The sequence below is a fragment of the Pelodiscus sinensis genome, chromosome 21 (genome assembly GCF_052426305.1).
Source record: "Pelodiscus sinensis isolate ZL-2025 chromosome 21, ASM5242630v1, whole genome shotgun sequence".
NCBI lineage: Eukaryota > Metazoa > Chordata > Testudines > Trionychidae > Pelodiscus > Pelodiscus sinensis.
The window spans coordinates 16,367,990-16,385,329 of record NC_143072.1 but is presented as its reverse complement, the minus strand read 5'-3'; the positions used below and the strand labels follow the sequence as shown (position 1 = coordinate 16,385,329).

The 17,340-nt window shown below is 48.0% G+C and overlaps 1 protein-coding gene across 1 annotated transcript in view; it reads left to right on the top strand.

Moving 5' to 3' along the window:
* Window positions 1-3,308: 3,308 nt before the first annotated feature.
* RAP1GAP2 (RAP1 GTPase activating protein 2) overlaps window positions 3,309-17,340 on the top strand; it is a 353,090-nt gene continuing 339,058 nt past the window's right edge. The window contains exon 1 of the mRNA XM_075904876.2: window positions 3,309-3,412. The gene's annotated coding sequence lies outside the window, so the exon portion shown is untranslated. The remainder of the gene's footprint in view (window positions 3,413-17,340) is intronic.

The following is a 17,340-nucleotide window of genomic DNA, read 5'->3' as shown; positions in this document are numbered from 1 at the left end:
GGACCAATCCTAAGGGGGCTTTTGTGATTGCCTCTCATCACAGTGTTGGGTCAGGAACTGTCAATTATGTACAATGTGTATGCACCATGCCTAGCACAGGCTGGGCCATCTTGGAGGTAATGTTGTTACAGCTATTAAATTATAACAATGCTGTACTAAAAATGCCTCCATGTGATCAGTTGAATCCCAAATGGTGAGACCTGCAGCTAGCCGGTACCTCTGAAAATCAGGCCCAAAATGTTTGAACTGGAAGTGGAGGCATCCAAGTTTAGGGGATGCTTTTGGACATTTGATTTGCATCAAAGAGTAATGGATTTTTATTGCAGGCAGGGAGCACTGAGAGCCACTAGAGGGCGCTGGTATCTTTTATCATCCATAGAAGCTCATCCTAGCAGTTCCCTGGAAGACGGGTGTGATTTCAGGTGCATGCAAGATGCTGCAGAAATGACAACGACTTGCTCTATTTTGTTTTCGTTTTCTATGTGGAGTACCTTGCTGCACCCAAGTACCTTTATCTGCTGTAAAATCACTGCACTTTTGTGGCCCTGTCCAACTAAGAATCCCAGCACACATTAGAGACATCCATCACTGCAGTATTCTTGATTATGATAAGCCTCATTATACAGATGGAGAAACCGAGGTGCTCCACGGCTGACTGACTTGCCTGAGATCTCAGAGTAAGTTAGTCACAGAAGACCTGATCCTTGTTTACCCTATGGCCTCTTTGCACTGATGTATATACATTGCATGTATAAATTATTTGGACTCATTTTGCCAGCACTGTATAAAAGGGCCATACTGCAAACCCTGGTCTATACAGGTGGCCCCCGACTTGTGATGTGATTGGTTCCCAAGGAAGTGTCACAAGTCAGGGGTGTTGTAACTCGAACCCTCATTTACGATAGGCGCCGTACGCCATTGTAAATGCAGGCCAAGGACGTAAGTCGGGGGATTTTGGCCCCTTCTGCACTTACAAAAATGGTGCAGGGGTTCGTAACTTGGGCAGTCGGAAGCCGGGGGTTTCTTGTGCTAGGACCTTAGTCTGAAATAACCCCTCACCCCCAAGTTCGAATTAGAAAGCAATGTGTCCACACGACTAAGCCCGTTATTTCAGAATAATGGGCTGCGGAATTTGAACGCCGTACTCCTGCTTTTCGTCAGGAATAACGCTAATTCTGAACTTGTAGGTCGGAAATAACGTTAGTGTGGATGCTCCGGTGCCACTAATTCAAACGAATTGGCCTCATTAACGGAGTCTGCCTTGGACTAATTTCGATGCTTCCTCGTAGTGAGGGCACGCAAGCTCGAATGTGTTAAATCAGGAGTTCACAAGTTTAGTCATTTTGGAATAATTTCCTAGTGTAGACATGGCCTAACTGAGACTCAGGTTCAAAGCTTTGAACAAAAGAGCCCAGAAATCCCAACTCCATGGTTAAAGGCCCTTTGAAGTCAAAGCCAAAATGCCCATTGATTTCAGTGGGATTAGGGTCTCATCCCAGTTCTATCGTAGCCATATATAAGGACCAGTTTCATGTTCAGGCCTGGATTCTTCTGGCTCTGGCTCAGAGTTTTTGCTCGCACCCTGCGTCTAAGCTGCAGTGACTGGCTGTGATGACCACCTGAGCTGATGCACCGTGAGCTCGCTTGGGTCTAGGAGGGGTGAAACCTCAGCTGTGAAAGGACAGGCGGTGCAAACCCATCTGTAACCCAGGGACTAGCCCAGGACAACCCTTGTGCTCACAGGTGAGCAGATGTAAGAGAGTCTTAGTGCTCAACTTTCCCCCTCATCCTGTCCCTATTCTGACCGTTCCTGAAGGCTCCCAGCACAGGTTGGTGCAGCTTGCAGACTAGTGACTCCTCCTCCAACCCCAAGTGGATGTTCACTTAAAAATGCAAAAGCGGCGAGGTGTCCTGTGGCACCTTATAGACTAACTGAAGTGTTGGAGCATAAGCTTTCGTGGGCAAAGACCCTCTTCGTCAGATGCATGCATGTGACGAAGTGGGTCTTTGCCCACGAAAGCTTATGCTCCAACACTTCAGTTAGTCTATAAGGTGCCACAGGACTCCTCGCCGCTTTTGCAGATTCAGGCTAACACGGCAACCCCTCTGATACTTGACACTTAAAAATGAAAAGCCTTCTAGCTTGCTAGATTTATTTGCATAACACTGACTCTGTGAAAGAGCCAATAAGTGGCAAGGAAACCTTTTAACGGGTATGTGCCTGCTCTGACTTGCCCGTACTACCAGTTTTGGCAAATAAAACTGACAAACTTCAGGATATATATAACCAGGGCTCGACAAATCATTGAATCTACTTGCCCGTGGTGAGTAGATTTTAGCTGGTCGCCCCGTTCACCGGTGGCGCGTGCATGCACAATGCGGGTCTTGCGCATGCAGAGGGCGCGGCTGGCGAGTAAATTTCGCCACCGTTTGGCAAGCCCTGTATATCCCCCCCCGTGACTGACATTTTTTATTCCCAAATTTAGCACTTTTAATTAAGTATCTTCTGCATGTCCAGTCGTCACAATCTGGCCTGCAGTGGAAAACCTGCTCCATTGTCTTTGGAAAGGAATTTTAGAAGAGTGGTGTTTTCCCCCCCAATGTCATTTGCTACATTTCGGTTCAGAGATTTGGCTGGAAGGGGTGAGCAGAAGAAAGAGGGAGACATTGGGAAAGGGATAGGGTCGTGGGGAGGGGCGGAGCCAGGCCAGAGAAGGGGTGGAGCATGGGCGGGGCTTGCCTCTCCAAGCAGCGGCTCCACCCCCTGCCCATCCTCGTGCGGCCATGGCGTGACCATTCTGTGACATCAGCTAGTGAGAAGAAAGCCAGTACGAGCTGTAATCACACACCCAGCCCGATCTTTAGCCAGGGCGTTGGGGCTTGAGCTGCAGTTCTGCCCCATATCTTTGGGCCTTATTCTCCCTCCACCTGTGCCAAAGGGCCAGTAATGCCTGCCTAGCTCAGAGGGAAGTCAGCAGGCTGAGGTTCAATTGATCTCAGATCCAAGACCCTATGGCTATGCAAAATCGTGGGCTTGTCCCTCCGGCTGCTGAGCCACTTGGCGGAGAGAGCACGCAGCTCTCCATCAATATACAGAAAAGGGCCACCGGAGGAGGAGAGGGGGTTGTGCTTTACTTCCGAGGATAACATTCCTATTTGACTTTGCAACTCTCAGCTGTTTCCCTGAGCCAGCAGCCGTTCTTCTGAACGTGTGTCTCCCTCGCTCTCTTTTTTCCCTGACCGCTTTCCCCTGAGAAACATTTCAGCATTGGGTAAGTCTCACTGTTATTTGCAGGTACGTCAAGGAAGGCCGGTTTCGGCTGGAGGAGAGAACGCTGACGGCTTTCCAGTGGCTGTACTCCCCGCAACAGCACCGCATTGTCAGCCGCGCGGATCTGGCATCCCCAAGCAGGTAAGGAAACAGACACAAACCTTCTTGCATAAGCACTCACCAAGGAGATGCAGTTGCACATGCGCTGTGGGTCAAAGGGCATTCACCCGTGAAATCTTTCTACTCTAGCACTCCCGTCTCCCCTGCAACGGAGTGTTAGGGGCTGGTCTCCTCAAGCCTCAGTAACCCTGAGGCTTCTTGCTGCTGCTCCTTCAGGGAGAAGAATAGCGCCCTCCAGTTGCCCTTCTTTTTGGCATACCATAAGCAATCTGCCCCTGGTTGGCCAGGACCCCTCAGCAGCGGATGTACCGGCTCCATTGGAATTCTGCGTTCCTGCTTCTTCCCCTCCTTGCACTGACGGGGGCAGGATTTCACTCATGATGTTTTGGGGGTACGGGTTGTAAGAAAAACATGAAAGGCACTACAATTGCCATGCATGACATGGGAGCGGTGCCAGTCGAGGCCATGCTGGGAAGTGATTCTCAGCTACATTCAAGCCCCTTTACACTGCTCTGGGTAGTGTCCAGTGGCCGTAAGGTGAGCGGGAAGGTAACTTGCACTCTCTTCAAAGGCTTTTTGCGGGGGTAGAACAGTCATGGACTGAGAATTGGGGTCTTGGAGTTTGTACACTAAGGCAGAATTAAAGAATCATAGAACTGGAAGGGACCTGGAGAGATCATCAAGTCCAGTCCCTTGCGGTCATGGCAGGGCCAAGCACTGTCTAGATCGGGGTGGCCAACCCATTCTGGGCAAAGAGCCAAGGTATCAGTGGATCCAGCGTGAAGAGCCTGGGCAAAGTTGTCAAGGAAAAAAAGGGGGGGGGGCTCCCCTTTAAGAAAACGTGTTTAGAGGCTTTTTGGCCTCGTCAGGCTCCCGCCCGCCAACACCATCTTTAATAGTCCATCTTTAATGGCTGCACCGGATGGCTCCCCTGCCCCGGTGAGGAGCACAGGGAGCCAGGAGGAGAGGGCCATTTTCAGGAGCATGGGGGGGGGGGGGAAGGAGAGGGGAGAAGAGCCGCATGAGGCTCACAGTTGGCCATGGTGGTCTAGATTATCCCTGATCTAACCTGCTCTTAAATATCTCCAGTGATGGAGATTCCACAACCTCCCTAGACAATTTATTCCAGTGCTTAACCACTCTGATAGGAAGTTTTTCCTAATGCCCAACCTAAGCCTCCCTTGCTACAGTTTAAGCCCATTGCTTCTTGTAAGATAAGCAATTGCCTCTAAGGTAAGTAACAATCAGTTAGCCCGCAAGTAGCAGCGAACAGCATAGCCATGAAAACCCCCTCGCTCCTCACAGATGGCTGTTTTAACACCCTGGTCCAAGAGCCGTGCGCTCAGCAAACACGTTAGATGCTCATACGCTGTCTGTTGGGGCTGATTTTTGGTTTGAGACCCATCTGTTCAAATGACTGTTTGCCTGCTTGGAAAGGTTGGATTCCAGTTTCATTGCTCTATGTAGCAGCCAAGGCAAATTGCCTTGTAATGAGAAGCCTGCGTAACTCAGAGTAATCGCTGCTGCCTAACGGCAAATCCTGCAATATGTATGGGAGCTCGATTCAAAAGCAGACTCATTTCTCTGGGAGGAAACCTCTTCTTGGAGGCAAAACCCTAGAATCAGAGATGGGAGATCCAGGTTCCATTCCTCTCTGTACCATCCTCCGGTACAAATAAAATGCTATTAAATCTGATTTCTCCACTCCTTTAGGTGCTAGTGTTCTGCTCTCCCAAAGCACAGCGTGAGAGCAATGATACCTGGTGCAACATAGAGAATCAGCCCATTATCTCTTTATTCCCGAGTGTCTTCAGCTGAGGCTAAAAATGTTCCCTTACATCATTATTTGTGAAGCACTCTGCACTTTTCTCACACTCTCGCTCTGAGGAACCCCCACTATTATGACTGGAGGTGTTCAGATATTGGGACCTTAAATCCAAATCACCCCAGTTTCTAAAATGCACAATAGTGATCTGCAACAACTGAACTTTGAGGCCATATCTGCTGTTGAGTTCAACAAATTTCCTTCTATTTACAAAACACCCCCATAAGGTTTGCATTTGAAAATCCCAGCTCAAGTTCTTGATCGCTTTTACTGTCAGTCAAAAAACGGAGACTAGAGATAAAGCGAGCTGTAATTCATATTGGGTCAGAGTCTCTGCTGGTAGAACAGCCTTGATGTCCATGGAATTCTTACAGAGTGTCGTGTCCGTTGTTTGTGATTTTTCAACCGCTGTTACGTGACTTAGGTGCACAAAACATTTGCCTCAGCCCTTTGGAGAACTCCACTCACAAGCATTCAACCACCTCTGCTAAGAGGCACAGCTTTGCCAGTACTCAGGCTTTTGTTTTGAGTCTCATCCTGCCTGGTATTTGGTTTGTTTCTTAAAGTCTCAGCTCCTGGAATCATGTGAATATATGTGTCTCAGCTTTCATTAAAAAAAAAAAGTTTCTAGCTCTTATGGTTGCAGAGAAAAGCTTGACAACACAAGCAAAGCACACCCTGAAGGCTGAACACTGTAAGTAAAATACAAGTAGCTCCCATTTGTGAAATCTCATGATTTTAAGCCAATTCCATGATTTTTTGGTGGGACTGACTCATGATTTTTGCACACTTGAGGCATATCATGAAAATGAACTAGGGGTCACCAAATGAAATTAATAGGCTGTAGGTTTAAAACAAACAGAAGGAAGTTTGTCTTCACTCAGCGCACAATCAATCTGTGGAACTCCTTGCCAGAGGATGTGGTGAGGGCTAGGACTTTGACGGGGTTCAAAGAGGAGCTAGATAGATTCTGGAGGTTAGGTTCATCAATGGCTATTAGCCAGGATGGGTAGGAATGGTTTCCTTAGCCTCTGTTTCTCTGGAGGTGGGTGATGGGGGGGATCATGTGAGGATTACTTGTTGTGTTCCCTCCCTCTGAGGGATCTGGCATTGGCCACTGTCAGCAGATAGGATACTGGGCTGGATGGACCGTTGGTCTGACCCAGTGTGGCTGTTCTTATGAAATAGAAGCAGGCTGCATATCACATAGACTGTACTGTTGAGTGTACCTGAAATAGCTGAAGAACATTTGTCCCAATACAGAAATTTCATTCAGCGCCTAGACTCTTTCCTTCAAAGCTCACCGAAAACACCTCTCTGAGCCGCTGATCTGATGGGCGCTAGCTTTCTTTGCCAGAATGCACGTGCAGGGCTGTCATTTTAAACAAAGTGTTCAGTGTTAAAACACCAATTAGCCTAAAATCCTGGTAGGCTTGAGGCAGCGTGCAACGCCTCTACTTTTCCTGCTTTTCAAGAGCCTGGAACAGCATCTCTGCAGAGATACGTGTCTGCCAGCTTTTCCTTTATTTCATGAGCAGGTTTGCGCCACACACCCTTAAGAATTTTGAAGAATTTATTTTCACGGATTCATATGTACCAAAATATCAAGGCAGCAAAGATGAGCTGGAAGGAAAGAGAATTTAATGGAGCTGGATGTGCAGATGACCTTTTAGCTGGGAAGGAGAACAGGGTTCCTTATACGATGAGCTCTTGGGCAGCCACCCAGTGGATGTTCAGGTGTCCCCTAGCTGATTAGTGGAGCACCCGCAGCGCCCACATCCAGCAGAATGTGTTTCGATTGGTGGTGCACATCTACACATAAGTCAGTGCATATAACAAAATTTATTCTGCACATGAACAGAACCATTTAGAGGGAACATTGGAGGGGAGAACTATAGTTAAGGGTGTAATTTACCCTTGGTGAAGAGCCAGCACAAGTCCTACATAAGCCCTTGAGAATAGACTCCACTGGGACTTGGTGCATAGCCCTTGTACTCACCCACTGTGCATGGGTGAATTATAATCTGTGTGGTGCGTTTTTTGATTTGTTTACCGAGGTGGTAGAACTTTCTGGGCAGGCTTCCAGGTATGGCACTAAGTCCCAGAAGTAGGCTCCTCCAGTCTCATTTTGATCTTCGTTCTATGTGTGTTGCTCAGCAGGAAATCCAAGGAGTGAAGTGAGAGCAAAATTAAGCCTGTTACATCTTAAAGGCTAACAGATTTATTTGGGCATAAGCTTTTATGGGCCAAAACCCACTTTGTCAGATGCATGGGGTAGAAATTACAGAGGCAGGTATAAATATACCTGTACATTTATGTATATTTATCTTTATATGTATATTGATGCCTGCCTTCATAATTTCCACTCCATGCATCTGACAAAGGGGGTTTGTGCCCACAAAAGCTTATGCCTAAATAAACCTGTTAGCCTTTAGGGTGCCACAGGACTCCTTGCTGTTTTTGTGGATATAGACTAACACGATGACCCATCTGATACCTGTTATGTCTGTGTCTTCCCCCACTGGAGATGGAAAATACCCTTCACTATGGTCTGATCATGGGAGAGAAGGCAGAGATTGGGGGCTAGTCTACATTGACACATTTTGTTAACAAAAACTGTCTTTTGGTGATGAAACAATCAGAGCGTTTACTCTACAATGAAGCTTTTGTTAGGAAAAACACAGTTTTGGCAACAAAAAATGTCCAGCCCTTCAAGAAACTTTTGTCTTTCCCACTCCCTTTATTGTCAACAAAGAGCCAGTTGGACTCTGCTGCTTAGAACTGGCTTCTGCCAGCATCCCACAATGGCTGCTGTGATGGCTGTGCTCAGTGTTTTGTGATCTTTGCTGCCCTGCAAGCATGCCTCCTCCCCTTTCAAAGCTCCGGGAAGTATCTGACAGCTGAGTGAGCTGCTCCCTTTGTGGAACAAACAAAAAGAGCAAATCATTGGAATGCTCCTGTTCTGCCCTGCTAGGAAAATAGTGGCAGGCAGACTGTTGCTTCAGGGTGAAGGATGGAGAGTCTGCTCCGCTGCGTTGCCATTCCTCAGCACGGAGAGCTCACAGAGCTATGAGGGAATCCCAAGCAGCGCTGGGATCAGCTCTGCCTTTCCACAACACTGCACTGTGGGGTGCTTACCCACAATGCTTTGCTCTATCTGTCGACAGGGGCGTTAGCAACGTGGCCATGAAATCTCGACAATGGGAACCAGAAAAACTGGTTTGACCGGTTTTCACTTTTGTCAACTTTTGCACGTCGACAGCACTTTTGTCACCAAACCTTCCCCATGTAGACAGAGCCTTAGCACAAAGCACCACATTTGCACAACAGCCTGAGGCCAGATTGTCAAGAGGGAGCTTTTCAAAGGCAGAGTGAGGCCCTCAGTTCCTACTGAATTAGGGTGCCCTTTCCACCTTTGAAAATCTCCCTTCAGAATGCGCCGCATTCCCCGTTGAGGCCGGATTTTCAAACAATTTCACCTAGTGCACCGTCCTCTTTTTGAAGAATTCTATCCTTGGCACCAAGAAGGCTGCTCTAATGTTTCTCTCGTGTGGGCACGCTCGACACTGTCATGATTTCCCTTATTGTTTTAAGCTCAGATGTGAATTTGAATATGCATGTCATTTAGATGACAACTGTGTTCTTCAAATGGGAATTGCTTAGCAAGGGCCCATCCAGAAGGACTTTGTAATTACCCCCCTTACGATTCTGCAGTTGGCAAAGAGTGCTTATTTTATTTAAATTACCAAGCTGCTTGTTAATTTTAACCGATCTTCACAAACCACTACCCCTGCTTGCATTAATCTTGCTGTTGATGCTTTGTTACCCCTCATGAATGCCAAACACAAATGTAGGCAACGCAATCCATAATTAATGCTCAGTATTGTTAGAGTTAATGCCGCTAGACTATTTGATTTCCCGGTGGGTTGGGAAGTGACTTGGAAAAATCTAATAAAATATGGAGGAAGTCAGTGGCCAAATTAAGTGGTGTGTGCATCTCCGTAAAAACCATTTTGGAACATTGTGCACCGTGTTGTGTGACAGGATGTGCTGTGATGAACAACATAATGATGGCTAATGGAGACCACAGCGGCCAGTGCCTCGGAAGCAGGGGTTGAAATAGAAGGAAGGACCATGGTGCTCTTCCAGACTCCAGAACAAAATTAGTTCTGTCCGCTCAAGCTGCTAGTAATGAGCAGCTTGTGCAGCTGTTTGCGATATGGTGATGGATGCTTGCTGGGCTCTGCTTCCTCTCGGAGGGATTCAGATCCCTTGCTAGGCTGCTCCTGGTTGGCTCTTTTTTGACTGGTGACAAAATATAGTCTCTTGCAGATCCAGCACTACCCACATTCAGGCACTCACAGTCAGTTGTGTAGGTCTGTACAGTGCAATGCGCTGTTGTCCGTCTTACATGCTTGAGCGCTGACCTGATTAGCAGTGTTGACCTTTACAATCTCATCCTCTGAGTTAGCCTGCCACGGGCAAATAGTGCAGTGCAAACCCCTGGAAATGAATAGTGCCGTGCAAACCTCTGAGCAATTGTAGCAGGCTCCCGGCAGTCTCAGGCCATGACCCTGGATTGGTTGAGGTTGGTTCAGACCGTGCAAGGTTTCTTCACAACCATGGCATCTAGTGAGCCTCCTTTTAGAAAATGAAAGCAGAGACTCTGGAGCATGAAAAGTAGTTGACTGCAATGCTGGTGTGTTTTACCCACGGGTGACAAAGTGGGGGTTGTATTCGCTCTGTTCGCTGGTTATGTTGCATGTGATTTCTACTGTCTTGTAGGGTATGTCTACACTTGCACCTGCTTTCGAGAGAGGGATGCAAATGAAGACATTTGAAATTGCAAATGAACCCGGGATTTAAATATCCCACGCTTCATTTGCATAATCGCGTTATGGCGCTATTTTGAAATAACAGACGCTGTTAAGATGCGGTTATTTTGAGAGAAAACCCTTCTCTCGAAATAACCGTTATTCCTCACACAATGAGATTTACCAGTTATTTCAAGAGAAGGGTTTTCTCTCAAAATAACCGCGTCTTAACAGCGTCTGTTATTTCGAAATAGCGCCATAACGCGATTATGTTGTGGAATCTCCGTCACTGGTGATATTTCAGAGCAGGTTAAACAGACACCTGTCAGGGATGATCTAGATGGTGCTTGGTCCTGCTGTGAAGGCAGGGAACTGGACTTGATGACCTCTTGAGGTCCCTTCCAATTTTTGGATTCTATGTCCCATCTAACTGTGAATGGGGGTACAGGGCCTGGTGACTCCCCACGCCTGGGGACACCATGCTTGTGTACCCCCCCTTCAAATCCTGCTTGAAAGCGACACTACACACCATGCATTCCAGGAGGCTGAGCTTTTTGTTTCCTCCGTGTAGTGTTTCCTCCGAGGAGCTGTCTCCCTGTTTATTTTTGGTCTTTGCTGGTCTGTTTATTAACGCACTGCTACATCTCTGTGGCTAATTGCACCCAACTGCTGGAGCAGAGCAGATTTTGTTTTCCTGGCTGCCTTCGGAGATGTAGATGCAGCATGTGTTAGGCATTAGAGAGCAGGAGGATGAGCCTGGGAAACTCAAGTTCTAACCCTGACACTGCCACAGATGTAGTCTGGGACCTGATGCAAGCCAGAGCCTCTCCATGCTCGGAGAGCTCCATATGTGATGTGGAAGGGTGGCCCCACTGCTGGGGCCCCGATACCCTGCTCAGACCTGCTCAAGCAGCCTGACTCCTGCACTATTTGCCTGTGGCAGGATTCCAGCTCCAGCCTCTCAGACACAAAGGTTTTGGGCCAATGCCCCAGGGTCAGCCTGGGCTGCGAAAACAGTCCTGTCCAACTCTCCAGCTGGGCGCTCAGGCTATGTCTACACACACAGCTTCTAGCGCCAGAAATATGCAAATGAGGCTAAGCGTGGAATATCGCCGAGCCTCATTTGCATACCTAATGAGCCACCATTTTTGCAGAGGAGGCTCTTGTGCCAGAAGGAGCTGTCTCCACTGCCCTTTCTTGCGCAACCAAAACCCTCCTGCGCAACGCCGTTACGCCGATTACTTTTCAGGAAGAAGGGCATTGCGCAAGAGGGAGGGTTTTGGTTGCACAAGAAGGGGCAGTGTAGACAGCTCCTTCTGGCGCAAGAGCCTCTTCTGCAAAAATGGTGGCTCATTAGATATGCAAATGAGGCTTGGCGATAGTCCACGCTTAGCCTCATTTGCATATTTCTGGCACAAGAAGCCGCGAGTGTAGACATAGCCTCAGGGTGCCAGCTGAAGGAGGGCCTAACGACCCTGGTACCTCCCCCTGCACCACCTAGCTATCTCTGGCAATGCTGTGTTGCTTTCCTTGGCTTGGTTTGCATTTGCTCTCGCTCCCCTCCCCACTTCCTGCCAGGAGGGCATCCTTTTAACAGGTTCACTGGCAGCCTCAGGTGAGATCAGCTGGCTCAGCTTCATTTGCAGCAGTCCTATCTCCTTTGCCCCAATTGCTCAGGGCTGTTGCTGCCTTTCTCTCTCTCTGCTGTAGTCCTCCAGCCTGACTCTGTCACAATGAGTACGTGCGAGGAGGTGGGTAGGAAAGCTTCTTATTGCTGCCCTTGTGGACACTGACACATGTTGCATGTTTTCGGGCCTGTTGGATACACCAGGCGCCTGCCTCAGGGGTGGAGTGACCCGAGCCTTTTCCCAGTGATGTAACCACACATCAAAGCAGGATTCCCATCTATCCAACTTGGAGAAATTAGCTGGTGGCCATGGTGAGATCTCAGTTCAGTCACTGCCTCTGTACTAGCAGGGTAGGCAGGCTCTCTAACGTGTGAGTCGTGTGAGTGTGTTAAGATAAAGTCTCCCATGGTCTGACCAGAGCGCAATCACACCTAACACTTATACCTGGGTTGAGGGTTCTATACACCTAAAGGCTTCACAGAGATGGTTAAGCATTGGGATCCATGTTGGACTCAAGGTCAAATTACAGTTAAGGTCACTGTGGGTTTGTGGTATGTCTGTATAAATACGAGCTATTATTTCTATAGAGGTAAGGCTTGATGTCTGTCATGATTAGGTCCCGTGGTGACAGATGCTGTAGAAACACATAGGAAAACAGGAGAAGCCTGTGTAGATTCTAGAAACATGGTTCATCTATCTACTATGTATTTGAGAGCGTGTGTTTGTCTGTGAGAACTCCCCCTAAATGGTAAGAGCTGGGACCACCACATTCAGCATACAGCTTCCTCTCATCCTAACGGACATCCCAGCACGGACATTTTAATTTTATTTTCCAAAAACCAAAAATTAATTGAGTTAAGGACCCAAGAAACACCAGGTAAATCTAGTTGTAACATCATCTAGATCCACTTTCATTTCCATAGCTGCAATGAAGTTTGCAGTCTGTTAATAGTAAACAATCAAATTGATATTTAAGCAAGTGTTTGAAAGATTTATTATGGTACATTAAATGGAGACGTTCTAGGGGTAATGTGAAGTGGAGTCTTTGTGTTTGTGTCTGGATGACACTGTGCAAAACATACCAGGAGCAAGTGAGATTAAATCCTACAGTAGAATTCAAGAAGTTAGGCTACATCTACACTGCAATGCTATTTCGAGATACCAGAGTATCCCGAAATAGCTATCTCGCATCTTCACAGCAAGCCTGTTATTTTGCAAATAGATTTGAAATAAGATATGCAATTTGAGTAGCTTATTTTGAGGTATGGTGGAGTGTAGACACATCATTAGGGGTGCATCTACACAGCACCCTAAACTTGAAATAAGATACACAATTTGCACCACACAGATTGCATATCTTATTTCAAATCTATTTTGAAATGGCTTATTTTAAAATTTGAAATAATGCGCTATTTTGAAATAATTTTGAATTTTGAAATCATGCGCTATTTCTAGCCATCCCTTATCCCTTGTGCAATGAGGTTTACCGAGATGGCAAAATACAGTAGACTTCCGATAATCAGGAACCTATGGGACCTAGATGGTGCCGGATTATCAGATATGCCAGAACATCAGGAGGTACTATAAACTAGTTATATATATACTGAATACATTATATACTGTATATAAAGTGTTCTTAACCCTTTTTATTGTACATACTGTATACAGTATACTGTAATGTTTTAGGTTTTTTTTAAGCCTTTTTTACCCTTTTTGCTCAGTTCAGCTGCTCCTGCTGTTACCTTGTGACTCATTTTTTGCCAAAGCTCACTCACTAGGCTCTTGCCATTTTGATGCCGGACTATCAGGAGTGCCCGACTATCGGATGCCGGACTATTGGAGTTTTACTGTAGTGTGCCTGCTATTTCAAAAAAAAATATTTCAAAATAACGGGAGGCTTTTGTAGACACAGGGTAGCTATTTTGGGATACCTCTGGTATCCCAAAATAGCCGTGCGGTGTAGACGTGCCTTTAGAGAGGAAAATGACCTGTTTAGTCCCTGTGATAGGTACCTGTGTGGCATTGCTCAGGGTGGTATATTTTCTAGGGTTCTGTGGTATTGACTTCTTCTGGCCACCAATGCTGGACCCTTCCTGTTCTAAAAGGGCTTAGCACTCCCTTCTCCTCCTCCCCAGCTTTGCAACATCATGTAGGGAACAACTGAGTAGGAATAAGATACAGAACAGGATTACCATGTCTCCACTTGCCGCACTGGAGATCGATCATCTGACATTTGATTTAGTGGGTCTAGTAAGGACCTGCTAAATCAAATGCTGAGGGTGCTCCCGGTCAGCACTGATACTCCTCGATCCTGTTGTGGAGATAGCACCAAGCTCGGCTTAAGGTATGTTGACTCCAGCTACATTATTTACGTAGCTGGAGTTGCGTATCTTAAGCTGACCTTCCAGGTCTAGTATAGACCTGGCCTGAGGTAAATGGGCAATAATGTATTATTTTCCTCAGAGGAAGAGTTAGTCATTGATGGTAAATACAACCATGCTAGAACTGAACCAAAACCCATGGTTCACAACAGCCCTGAATTCTGGGGAAGCTTTGCGCTTGATCCACACTTTGTGACTCAGGCCATTTTGGTAACTAGCACCCCTCCCCGTCATGCAGAGAGCCAGCACGAGGCCTAAGAACTGCCCCAAGACCCAGCTGAGACCTGAATATCCTGACTGGCCCATTACCTCAGCACAATCAAAGCCTGGATGGGAAGGAAAATATCCCCCCCTGTCCCAGACTTCTAGTGCTGCTTCAGTGGCCGGCGGCTACTGCCACAGGGCGATTGAGATCTTCCCCTCTTTTCGCCCCTCTGCAAAGAAGTAGCGAGGAAGGCCTATCTTCCAGAATTCAGCCTGTCAGCTTGCTGATCGTATTTCAGTGGCTCCTGCCACCCTCTCTCTCTTTGTAGCGCGTGCAATGTACTCTCTGAGAAGGGGACACATTTGTGGTGACAAGGTAATGGCCGCCTCTGAATATCGCATTGTGTGGTTTTTATCTTCTTTCCCAGTGCAGCTCTTTGCCATTTCCAGATGCCGCAGAGTTCTGACAGGGCTTGAGTTTTCCTTTGACGGAAAAAAGGTGTCGAGAGGCACAGCCAGTCGCACACACACCTCTGTGCAGCGACCTTTCTTCTGCGTGATAACGCGGTTGGCCACCGTGAGATGTTTACAGGGCTCCAGTTAAAGAACATGTTACGTGCCGCAAGTGGAGGAGTTTCTCCCAAGGCATGTCAGGCTGTCACACCGATCATGGGCTGCAGTAATAATACCAGAGACTCTCTGTTGCCATCGCTTTCTTTGCACGGTGACAGCTGACAGGCCTGACAGGAGTCTGTGCAAGTTGTCAGAAGGATGCTTTAGGACAGGGATTGGGAACCTTGTTAGGGTCAGGGGTCGCATGCTGACCCACAGAAAAATCAGTCAGGGGCTGCACACAAGTGAGAAGCAAAAAAAAAACCAAAAAACCAACAACCCTCAACCCTCCCTGTAGGAGGACACAAGGGGTGGGGTGGGGCTGGAAAACCAGTGCAGGCTCCCCAATGCTGGTGGGGAGCCCCAAGCCTCAGGGGCTGGATCCAGGCAAACTGGGGGACACATCCGGCCCCTGGGCCTTAAATTCCCCTCCCCTGCTTTAGTGCGTCCATATAAATTCTCGTAATGGTCTTACTTGTGGAAGGCCGTCTTGGCCATTGGGTGACAAGAATGTGGCTATTGTTGTTTCTGGGATTTTTCATACCACCTGGTTATAGAAAGGGTTCAAATTCTGCCGCTTGTGCTGAAACGTTGGACCGTATCTTCAGCCCATGTCCATTGGCACAGTGCCACTGACTTTGGGGGCTCTACACCAGTTTACCTCCCCCGAGGATCTGGCCCATAACACCTAAAGGCAGTGCTCCTAGGAAGCGTTGCATCACGCTCCAGCCCAGGGCAATACGTTTTGATGGGGGGGGGCCCACTCCAAAAATGTGGTAAGTGGTCAAGGGCTGCCCTCGTCTGTGTAAATGGAAGGGGTGCAAGGTCTGGGAGGGAGGGTGGGTGCAGAAGGGAGTTCGGGGTAGAGGATTGGGGTGGTGGAGGCAGCGTGGCATCTGGGAGAGATTTGTGTGAAGGAGGGGTTGTGCCCTGGGGAAGAGGATCGGGGTACAGGAGGAGGTGCAGGGTCGGGGACGGGGATAAGTGCAGGAAAGGACTCTGACCTGGAGGAGGAATGTAGGAGGGGGTGCAAGGCCTGGGAGGGAGTTGTGACCAGGAACAGGGGTGCAGAGATGGGTTATGACCTAGGGCGGGGAGTTGGGTGAGAGAGAGGGCAGGGTGCCAGGTGCAGGCTCTGGCTGGGAGGTGCGAGGATTGTGCTGGGGGCAGGACAGCATGCAGAGACTTCCACCCCCACCTCGTAAGGGGCACAGGGATGCACATGGCCCCAGCAGCCAGACATAGCAAACCGGAAGGCTGCCCAATGGTCCTGTGGTCCATGGGCCATTGCTAGAGCTAGTCTGTATTTTTCTTGCCCCTGCTCCAGCCTGTCAGAGAGGTCTTCTGGGAAGAGATGGCTTTTGAAGTGTCAGGATGCAGCATCACCGCTAGTGACAAGAGTAGAGACTTTGCAGATTCTAAGTTTGGCTGGTGCACCCAACATCTCTGAAAATAAGCTAATGGAAACGAAATCAATACACCACATTGACGCTAGCGTGTGTGAAACTTTTACCAACCCAGGAGGCTTTCAAAAGCAATTAAGGCCAGCAAACTCCCCATGTTATCTGAATTTCATGCACAAATACGCCTTTATGCTCTCCTGTGTTTGCAGCCTGTTCATCATTTGAACAGGATCCGGCATGTTCTCAGAATGATCAAGTTCCTGGGATGTTAAGGCAAGGCTAGAACAAGGGGAAGAGAAAAGGAGACAAAGTACATTACGTATCCCAACCCATTGGCTGCGGATCGCTGTCCCCGGCCAAGGGGATCTGTGGGAAGCCATATTCTGGTCCGTGCCGCTTTCCAGCGCCTCCAGCTCAGAGGCGTGGAAACAAAATAAAGTGAAACCCACCTTACATGACCAGTCAAAAGACCAGCTGTTGCTTATAGGAGTCTCTAACAAAGGCAGAACAGAGTTAGCCGCCACAGAATTGGCGATGCCAAGCTTTTCTCCTCAGATAGAAAGTTGCCTTGTACACTCACATTTCAGCCTGACTCTGCTCTCAAACTGATCTAAATCAGTTATAGCCCTGTTAAGTGAATGGGTCTTCCCAGAATAAAGCTGGCACAAGAGGAGAGTTAGAACTGTATTTTCCCACCTCCCTGCTGTTTACAGTGTTGCTAACCATGCATGATCTATTTAATTTCTAAGCTCGGGGGGACTCTTCTGTTCTATGTTTGTCCAGGTTCTAGGTGAATGAGGCTTCCTTCCGGGTTGAGGGTGTGATGTAGTGTTGGTACCTTGCTGGTTACTAGACTGGGGCTGTGGATAATCCCCACTGGCTGCTGTCTGTAGCATGGCCCAGCAGGACAGGGAATGAGTCATTATGCAAGGGGCTCCCAACCTGTCTGACCAGTTACCTCCCAGGGAGAGAAACAAAGGAAGGAGGGGAGGCCAGCCCCTGGTTGGCGGGCAGGGCTGGAAGGGACTTTTTAGTTTCTGTCTGGTATCATGGAGGAATCAGCCTAAGCAACGGACTGGGAT